Raw genomic sequence first — 11,353 nt, 5'->3', positions numbered from 1 at the left:
GTCCTCAATTGCTTGTCTGGTGGGATTACTCAGAACTTCCTCCCTTCATCTCTGAATGAGCTTAGCTTTTGGATCTTCCTCTACAGGAAGCTGATGACCAGCTGTACTGTTCAGTTTGCCATCACCACAGTGTTTCAGGGCCACCCCAGGTTGGGTTGTGGTGCATTAGCAGTCAATTTGTGGCCCACCTCAACACATAACCTATCAGGTCAGAAGGAGTGCCTTACGGGGCCACTTCTGAAGGAAGAGGGTAGGTCTGAGCTACTTTTCTTATGTCAACTTGTACCATCTGGGCCTTTTACCATGTTTCCCTGAAAATAAGACCTAGCCGGGCAATCAGCTCTAATGCGTCTTTTGGAGCAAAAATTTTATAAGATCCGGTATAGTATAGTATAGTATAGTATAGTATAGTATAGTATAGTATAGTATACTATATTATATTATATACCCGTTATATATTATATTACTATAATATAATATACTTTTTTCTATTTTACTATAGTAAAATAAGACTGGGTTTTATATTAATTTTTGCTCCAAAAGGCACAGTAGAGCTGATTGTCGGAGTAGGTCTTATTTTTGGGGAAACACGGTAGGACCGAATTCCCATTCCCACTGTACTATGCATTTCTACTGTGTTTATGACACATGGGGTCTGAAGATTACCAATTCATGATGGGCATTTTCAGTTGCATTGCCACTGGATTTCCTATGATCTTGCATTGAGCTTCTACTAGGGTCTGTGTACTTGTCTCTACTGAAAGAACACCAGAAACTACTTCCTAAAATCGTTCTCTGTTGCATATCAGATGGCCTTGCACAAAAATCTTAGATTCAACATAGCATTCTTGTTTCCTTCAGATATACTCAGAAAAATGGAATGTGGTGGGTCAGATGGCCAAGTGGAAGATCTGCTTGTACTGCAGCCTTAATCAGCTACAGTGCTTTCTCTTTCTTGAATCTCCTGTCAAATCCGGAAACTGTCTATTATTACCCTATAAATGTGTAGGAGAAGTAGTTCCAGGTATGTGCTATACCTAAAATATAAGGAGACCTGCTGTGCTTCTTTTTTCAGTAATAAAGGGGCAAGGTGTGTGAATTTGTGTCTTAACTTTGATGAGATACCTAAGAATATCTCCAGACATTGAACTTCTAGCAACCTCACCAATATGACAGCATCTTAAATCATTTTAGGGTTTATCTGTCAATCTCTGGTTCACATGTATCTTACCAGTGGCACATGTATATGCCACTGCCTGCTCTTCAGATCGAGTTATATAATAGGTCAGTAGGATATTTGTGAAAATGTCAAGATTATCAAGGCTCTTTTGGACTATGCTTTGATAGAGAACAGGGGAGTTAACTTAGGTTACAGGCAAGACTGTAATTATGTACTGGTGTCCAACACCAGGTGAAAGCAAAGTGCTTTTGATCCTCCTGTTTGGATAGCAATAGAAAAGAATGCGTTCTCTAGATGAATAGCCTCATATCAAGCTCTAGAGCCTATGTCGATCTGTTCTAGTGAAGACACCACAAGCGGCAAAACATCTACAGTTGGGTCTTTGTGTAGAAAAGCCAAACTATTTTTGTGTTTCCTTTTTACTTTCACACTACCACTCTCACAACACTTCAGACACTAGTTGTGTGTGGGATTTTTCCACACCAAGCAATTCTGTGACACTGGCTGGGTATCTTACAATTTGAACTCAATTCTAACACTGTCTTCCTGGAGATAGCATCAGATATCACAGGGTAAGGGCTCAGACCTGCAACCCCCCCACACACACCCTCAACCCACCCACCAGCCCACAATTTAGATGCCAATCACAAGTTCAGGTTGTTACCTATGCTTCTGACCAATCAACTACAAATTGATAGTTCCCACTCCCTTTTCAGTTTCAATTAATTTGTTAAAGCAGATCATAGAACTCTGGAATACAGTTTACTTATTTTACTTTTAGGATTTTTATGGAGGCTTTATCACATAGGGCATGATGGATCATTAACTCCATTTCTAGCCCCACTCTTGGAATTTTCAAGTCTAGTCATAGCTTGGTCTTTCTGGTGACCAGCCCTAATCCAGGGGCTGCCTCATTAGAACAAAAATCACTGCTATCACCCAGGAAATTCCAAGGGATTTAGGAGCTCTGTGTCAATGACAATATAAGAATGATAGGTACTCCTAGTCCTCTTATTACTTAGGAAATTAGAAGGGTTTTAGGAGCTTTGTACCAGGAACCGGGGACAGAGACCAGTGTGTATATATTTATATAGTTTTTTTCTATTTTCTCACAATCTTTCACCTTAAGACCTGCCTTGATCCATCTGGTTGTGTAGGGTCATCCCAATGAATTAAATGGGGATGAGTGAAAAACACCATACCTGCATTATTTAACCTTTGAGGGTGGCACAGTCTTTTGCCATTCTACCCAGAATGCAATATTGCTTTTCGTTTGCTATCTTGGTCTGTGTGTGTGTGTGTGTACAGTTTAGGGGATTTCAGTCAGCCTTTATTACAATAATGACTCTAACTCTACATGTTAGGGAACCATTGTGGGGAATGTCCTAGCAACCAAAATTATCCAACAAAATTATGCACATAAGATTCAAGTAAATGGCCAAAGGATGGGTGGACTTACAGTAAGATGGACTTTGACCAGGACTCCGTTTATCACCTGAGCTCCCTATGCTTGTGTTTTAATAGGCTCCATGACTGCACATAGGGCCCCCTCATATCAAGGTCAGCCCAGACCTTCAATGGGTATTCAGTGTCTCTCAGAAGATTTGTGTATTACCCTTTTCCCAGTCTACCATGACTTTGGTAAATGGCCATAGGTCACTGTAAGAAAGGATTGGGGAAAGGCTATCATATGTACATATGACATGCTGGGATCCTTCCTCAAGGCAACCATCCTCTTCTTTCCTTATGGTTTCCAAACCAGTTCAAGTTTGAAAACTAGGTGAGGAATTATGTTTTTCCATTGCAGCAAGCTTTTTGCTTATTTGATCTTTATCTTTCAGTTATTGCAGTGTTCAAATTACACACTCACAGCCTAACTATCTATATCCTCACTAGGAACACCAATAATCTCTTAGCCATTTTCTAAAATACCTGCAGGTCAAGTCCCACAATTGCCGCTTTGTCCTCGTTGCTCTACACTGTAATTGTCACCATCTGGCCTCTGCTATTACAGAATCCTAACATCCCCACTGACACTCATTGCAGCATCTCCTTCCATCAATCCTGGTCTATAGATAACAGCCACCACTGAGCTTTTAAATGATGCTGGTGGCCCATCACTAGTGCATTTCTTACTCACTACTGTTTTAGTTAAGAGAGTTTCTTCTGCCATACTCCTGCCTTCAAGGGGAGCATAGAAAACTACTGAGCTTTCTCATCTTACGTAGAAAATTCATCTTAGCATTTACAAATCTCTAAGACCTTGACTCCTTTCTCAGTACTTTATCAAGGCTGCTTTGTCATCTGTAACTGCATGTACTATTGGCCATTGTTGTTTCTAAGCTTCAAATCATATAACATTAAACTATCTTCAGAATTCTTATTAGGATATTACACTGGAGACACAGAAGACGTCTCCTATATCAATAAACTCTCTACTGTGCAGTTATATTCCTGCCCCTAAGTCCCACCCATCACCCTCATCTATCCCTAGGCATCTTCTCCTAGCTCCCGCTTAAGTCAGTTCCTCCCATTCTTTTAGTGAATACTTGCTTTCCTCCCATGGTGGGGACAGTACTTCCATACTGAGATGATGCTGAGAGATGACCCTAACTTCTGGTCTATATCTTAAGGAGGTCAAACATTCTCTTACAAGTCAAATGCCCTAAGGCAGGGAAGGGTTTTTCATGGGATTCAGGGTGAAGGAGCCACTTTTGCCTGCCCAGAGAAGTCTGGAGGTTCAACGTTCTCAAGCATATTCACTCAAATATCTGTATCCTACATCATAGGATCTTCTTTCCTGACATTAGCATAGAAGACTTTGGAGGTTTGAATTCCGCAGCCTTTGAAACTCTTTCTTTCACCCCTACAATCCAAGTCTGGGCCTGATTTAAAGCAATGTCTGCCCGTTGGCAATGAGAACTAAGAGTATTTGTAAACACTGCCATGAAGGCATTCTGGCTTTTACCCAGGGCCTTGTGGATAGTTTGTTGACCTGAGAGAGTCATTTTCTTCTTTCAGGGCTTCTGTGGCTGTTAACAGTAGACAATCTGTGTCATAGCCCTTAAGATCATCGGTTCCTTCCTACCTCTACCTGATCCCAATTCATCCAAAATGAGAGTTAAGAATTTCTTAGTAATAGTGATGCTACAGAATGTTAGGGGTTATCACCAGCCCACTTGTCACCAGCAATGGGATTCTTGTCACTATCTGACTAGTGAATGATCCAATTTCAAAATCCAGTCCTGAGTGTTTATTTCTTAGGTCTATTTCTGACACTAATTGTCTTAAATTGGGTTATCTCAAAAGCAGAATTTGAGACAAAGGATTTGAGTACAAATAGTTTATTTGAAAGGAAGGTTGCCTGAAAAAGCTTTGTATGTAATAGGGGGAAGAGAGACTGAGAAATTAAAAAAGCCAATACAGGGTACATTAATGACCAGATTACCTCTTAGGATCACTAAGGCCAAATCCCACAGGGGACCTCTGAAAGACTGTGTAGAATATTCTTCAAATTGTTCCACTTAAGAAGCTGGGAAACTGGGGCATTTATTCACCAATTCCCATTCATTGTTGGTTGAGGGCTGCTCCTGAGTGTACGTACAGAGGTACATACAGAGATGATGAGTACTGACAGACATGGAAGGGGAAGTGACGTCTATAAGCGTCAAATGTCAGTAGAGCATGGGGAGAGATGAGACAGGAACAGTAGACATTGATAATTATACTAAGCTCAATTATAAACTATAAATATATGCCTACATTTAAAACAACAACAACTTGTTTTTCTCTTTCTGGAGTCAGGCATATTTCAGCTAGGACACAGCAACAGGAAAATTCTGATTATCTTGCAGATACCACTCCCTTCCCACCACTGAGGGGAGCTCACTACTGTGAGGTTTTCTTTCCCTGTGTCTTTTCTCCATCCCTCTCTATCAGGCAAGTCAACAGATCTGATGGTAAGCTTACACTAGAAGAGGTATGACCCTGAGAATGAGGCAAAGGGGGCATAACACGTACTTGTTCATGGGAAGGACACAAAGTTCAAAAGGGCTAAAAGTTTCCAAGGCTGGCCATGAGGATGGTGGGAGGTTAGTAGAATAGGATGGGAAGGTTGCTTCTGGATCTCTACAGTCCCTATAGACCCTCTAATGCTTATGAGTAACTACAACTTTAGCCTGAAGTAAAGGATAGTTTTATACAGTCATCCAGATTCCTTTTGTGTTCTTGACCCAGAAAAATAAGAGCATTTGGGAACATGAACTGTACCCCACGCCCCCAGCTCCATTTCGTATCAGGGAAGAAGTGCTAAGGTTACCAGCAGATTTTAACAGGGGATATGAACTGGTTTGCATTTTTGGAAAATGACTCCTGCTGCCATGCTATGTGAAACTATGTTAAGACAAAGAAAGGCCAGAGAAAGGGGAACCCATCAGAAGTATGTTGCTATAGCAGGCAGAGAAGTACAATTGTTTGATTTAAGATGGCAACATGTGTGTGAAAGGCAGGGAAGAGATTTGAGATCTGTTTGGGAAGTGGTGACTCATGATTGGTTTAATTTGGAGAATGGACAAATAGGAGGAAATTAAGACTCCGTTGGTAACTGGAGAGATAGCAGTACCATTTTTTTCTTATTTTTGAGATATGATATAATGGAGAAGCAAAGGTTTGAAGATAGATGCACATAATGAATTCAGTTTTAAGTTCAAGGTGTTTAGAAGACATTCAGATGGAGATATTCAGTAGGAGTTAGGTATACATATCTGGAACTCAAGGCATGAGTCCGCTGGACATAGAATTTTGGTAGGAATTGTAATATAGAAAATACTTAGAGCTATGTGAAAGGACATGATTTCTCAGAGGGAGGATATATAGAATGAGAAGAGTAATGGAGTTAAGTAGTAAGCTACTAGGGATTAGGTAAGAAATGAGCAGCTAAGTTTTGGGTGTGTTGTCTATGTAAATATTGATGACACGTGTTATGATGAAAGCACTTATGATGTGGAAAGGACTGTACCAGATGTTAAAAATGTCAGTGAATGGGGAGAGAGTCAGAAAATCTACAGATAAAGCCACAATGAGGCATATAGGTTCATACAGCAGAATGACACATGTCTCAAAGGAGCAGGATATCTTAAATAAAGATGGAGCCGTCACAGCCTGGAAATGGTAGTGAGGAGCAAGTGTGACAGGGACTTTCTGTGGGCTCTAAAGTAGGTGTTGGGTAAGAAAAGTACCAGCATGACCTGAGATGGCTGATGATAGATCTTCAGCTGAGAGAATTTAGCTCAGGTGAGGCTAGAGAACATCTGGCAAAGAGTTTAGATTCATAGTCATTTAGTTGTGGAAAGGGAGATTCAGAGGATCAGAGTCAAAGGGCTAAGAAGAGGGTCCACAAGTGGTAAAGGGAGAAGGGTCTGAGGTGAAAATCCATAACGTGGTGGCAGCATGGTAGCTCAGGAACGGGCAAAAGTAAGTACTGGTAGGCAAAGCACCTCCTTTAATCCATGGGTGATGGCCCAGCAAAAGTTTCTGTAAAGGCAACTACAGGAGGCTTGGTGGTCATCTCTGTGTGGGCTGGGGTGCCTAGAAGTGTGGGCTGGAGCAGTGTGGGGGTTGAGGGGTGTATTTTGTATATGTATATGAGGATTCTACCTCATGATCAGTTTTGCATTTTATGAAAATCACTTTGACAGGTGCAGCTGATGGCTTCTGGAGGACCAGTCTGGCTCCAGGAAGACAATTTAAAAGGCTACTGCAAAAACCCGAGTAAAAAGTGATGGGACCTTGAACTAAGGTAGCAGCAGAGGGAATGGTGATGAATCTGCACACGTGAGAGATATTTAGGTGAAATGATCCATAGGACTAGGTGATTGGTTAGATGTAGAAGATGAAGCAGAGTGATGGCAAGGGAAGAGTGTAGGATGGCTGCCTATTTCGGATTCATTGATAAGGTAGAGGGTATCAATCTCTGGGTTAGGAAACAAAGCAAGAGGGGCAGATTTTGGAAGGTGGAGAGCAAAGGTTCTCATTTAAAAATGTTTATTTTGAGATGTTTTAGTTGGATATCCCAAGAGTAATGTCCAATTGGCATTTAGCTCAAGAGACCTAGCATTATGGACAGAGGTCTGAGCTGGTTTTGATGGATGTGTGGATCATTAGCATATATGTGTCTATTTGAACATGTATAGGGGGAAGGACACTGGAAAAGACCCAATAGATAAGAAGAAGAAGTGTTGAACATGGAACCCTGGGTCATAGCACTATTTAGGATGCAAATGGAGAAAGCTATGAAGGCCCAAAAAGATCAGATCAAGAGGTGGAAAGAAAGTCGGGGAAGAGTAATTTAACAGATAAAGTGAAAGACAAAGTTTCAAGAGGGAAAGCGTTCTGGAGATTTTTAAATGTTGCAAAAATAAAACATAAATTTAAAAAATAAAATAATAATAAATAAATACAAAACCAGACACAGGAAATTGTCCATTGGGTTTGATAACATGAAAGCCAGTCATGATCTAAACCAGACCAATTTTTGGAGAAGACTGCAGCACAATTAAAAATACATAGATTTAAAAGTTATTGGAGGACCACATCATGCCCAGAAATTAAGTTCAGGTCGATTAAGGGCTTAAATATGAAACATTTAAATCCTTCATAAAAAAAACAAAGGAGAGTATCTCAGGCCTTGGTCAGAAAGAACTTTTTTCAAATAAACAAAAGTACCAACATAACAGAAAAGACTGATACATTTAACTACATTTGATTGAAAAGTTTCTGTTCATCAAAAGGTACATAAATAAAGTAAAAAGACAAGCAGTAAACTGTAGATAAAATTAACAACACATTTACTATTTAATAAAGGATCAGTTTCCAATATATATATTTTAAATTCTTATAAATCAATGAGAAAAACAAGTAACCCAATAGAAAAATAAGCAAATGGAATGAACGGACATGAAACAAAATGAGAAATAAATGAAAGAAAGGTACTCAATCTCTTTAATAATAAGGAAAACGCAAGTTAAGAGCATAATCAGATATAATTTTATTCCCATTTGATTGACAAAAATCAAGAAATCTGACTATATGAAGTTTGGGAAGGATAGAGAAGTTTGTGGAAATTACTGGTGGTATAATAAATTGATATAATAACTTCAGAAAACAGGTTGGCATTTTCTTGACTACCTTGGCATTTGCATTTCCTAAAACCAAATAATTGTAGTCCTAGATGTATACTCTAGTTTGTAATACCTCCAAACTAGTTATCTCCATTTGTATTATCAGATATATAATTCATTTTTAAATGAACGGGAGACTACTGAACCAATCTAGACTGCTCTTTTAGGTGCTAGGCTATGAAAGGACACAGAGAGATAACTTGCGGTTTCTATATGATGCAGTGGTCTTTTTTGGACATATTCCTCCTCGATATGGCCCCCAGAATTGGTACGTGACCCTCTTGCTCCAGGTTTCTTCTGGCTCTTGTAGAGTGTCCACTGTCAGTCTTGTCAGTGATTACCTTAATGTTCTGAGCAGCCCCTGCCCATTTTGTATCACTTTTAATTTGCTGTCAATTTTTGAGCCAGTCAGAACATCTAACCAGTATTTAAAGCATAGTTTCTATGGTGGAAAAGGAATTCTGGACTTTGATACCATCTGAAAATTGTAATAATAGATTAGTGAGTAGTGGTGTCCGATTTACTAATTTCTAGAGCTTTCTGATATTCCTGGAAAAAATAGCTCATTTTATTCAAGGCCTTTTGGAATGAGAAAAATAATCATAGATAAGGATGATGCTATTATTTCTTTAAGTTTTACATGCAGTGTTCTAAGTGTTCCTCAGATGCCATAGCTGTCTGGAAGAGAGTCCACAAAAAGTCTTGGCAATATTATTTTTTATTTTTAGTAAATATTCAGTAGAGGGGAAATCAATGCCCCATTAAAAACACTTTCAGAATTGGATCTGAGTCATCTCTAATCCATTTTTTTTTTCTAGACAGAGTGATTGAGTGGTTTCTTGATTGAGTGATTTCCAACCTTGACTCAAACTGACTGTCACATGCCGAAGCCTGTAGCTTGATTCTATCAACTATAGCGCACAAAGTGAGAGTAACTCTATAGATGGGAAACCTTCAAAGATCATCATCATCAAAAGACTCTGGTTGAATCTGCAGTTGTCCGTGGCACTGTGCTGTGTTAGTACTGTGCGGTTTCAGAAAGACTGCTGACGCTTCAGAATAAGTAATGAGTAAATATCCCAAGGGGAAAAAAAAAAGAAAAAACTTTAAGGACGTGTTACAGAATGCAGAGTCTGAAGTTTTCACCTTTTGTGTTTACTGAAATTTTTATTATTTCCCTTACATGAATACTGCACATTCAATGTATAAAAGCCTTCTGTATCTATCTTTGATAATTAGAATCATCCTGTGAAATACGGAAAGGGCTAAATCATCGCCCTCGTTTTAGAGATAATGAAGCTGAGATTTAGAGATGGTAGAGGACTTACACAAAGTTACAGACCTAATAAATAATGGAGACGGGGCTTTATCCCAGCTACATCATTTGATTCCAAGTTCAGTGTTCTTTCTACTCTACAACAATACAGAGTTGTCAGCTGGGTATGATAAAATGCAGTGAAGATTACCGTGTTCTTAAATTTTAACTAGATGCACTCCTCTTTCTTCCTCCATGTAACTGTGTTCCAATGTTTAGTTAACTGGTGATTAATTTCAAGTGATTATTATAACGGTGATATAAATTCACTCTATTTAGCTTTTTAAAAGTAACTCCTAAGAAGATTATTTATATATTTTTCCCTGAGCTCGTTTTTTAATTAGGTTAAAACTTACCTCTCGATAGCAGGATATCACAAAATTTCATCTCTGCAGTATCTCACAGTCCTAAAATTCTATAATGGGATTTTAAAAAATTGACTGTGGATTTGCAATAGAAGTATTTGTACAAATGAAGACATACTTTTATATATCTAAATTGGTATTGACATTTACTGGATGTTATATAGGTACTATCTAATTTGATACTTAAAACAATCTTTAAGAGTAGGTACTATTATTGTCTTTTACAGATACTAATAAAGAATCTAGGACCTGAGTAATCTATCTTAGTTTACCCAGTTGATAAATGCACTACATTTTGGACAGTCTTGTCTTATTTGTCAATTTATATCCATAGCCCCATGCTTCACTGCAGCATTTTGATACTCGTGAAAGAAAAGTTTGAAGTGTAGAAAACTGGTATCAGGGAAGTCCAGAAGTAATACTTAATGATGCATAAAAGAATTTGGTGTCATGTCTTCTAACTTCATTGGGGAGAATGCAGGCTTTTGAGTCAGACCCGTCTGTAAATGGGGATCAAGTATAACCTCACTGGGTTATTATAAAAATTACATCAAATGATACATATAAATATCTGATATGTAATATGATCTCAATAAAATCAGTTTTTCTTAGCCTTTTCTTCTACAATACGCCACTTAGAATACTTTTGTTTAAAGAAACATAAAATTCAATAAAGTGTATCCAAAGAAACACATTATCTCATATAACAAGAAGACTGAAGGTAGGTAATTCTGGGTGTGACAAATTCAGAGACCCAACAATATTCCAGGGACTCAGGTTGTCTCTCCCTTCTTGCTTAGCAATCCTGTCTTCTTCTTTCATGGTCACTGGATGTGTCTACATGCCAGGTATTCTGTGTAGACACAGCTATGTCAAGTAGAAAAAGTTGAAATCTTTCTTCCAGAATTTATTTCCTAAAAGACCAGCGGCAGATGAGAATTTGACACTTCCCTTTCAAAAACACATCACTGTCCAGAAGAATAGGATTTAAATAATTAGCTGTGACTAAATAAATTTCCCCTTTCTGAAGTGGAAAGGGACTCAGCCTCCCTTAACACATATGGTCACTTGAGACTTGTGCAGAATTAGGGTTATATTAACCAGGAAGAAGTGGGGTGGAGGAATGGCTCTGAGATGGACAGTTAAAAGCATATACACCACACCTGAGAAGAAAGTGGAATGAGATGTGAAAGTCTTATTTCTAGACAGAAAATCAAGGATTTTTGGAAATTAATCAAGGTGGGAACTTGGAATAGGAGAATGATGTGTATGAATTGGGCTCAAGTTAAGGATTTGAACACAAGGGGTAAAGCCA

Source organism: Rhinolophus sinicus, linkage group LG01 (assembly GCF_036562045.2).
Source record: "Rhinolophus sinicus isolate RSC01 linkage group LG01, ASM3656204v1, whole genome shotgun sequence".
Lineage (NCBI taxonomy): Eukaryota > Metazoa > Chordata > Mammalia > Chiroptera > Rhinolophidae > Rhinolophus > Rhinolophus sinicus.
This window is presented reverse-complemented; position numbering follows the sequence as displayed.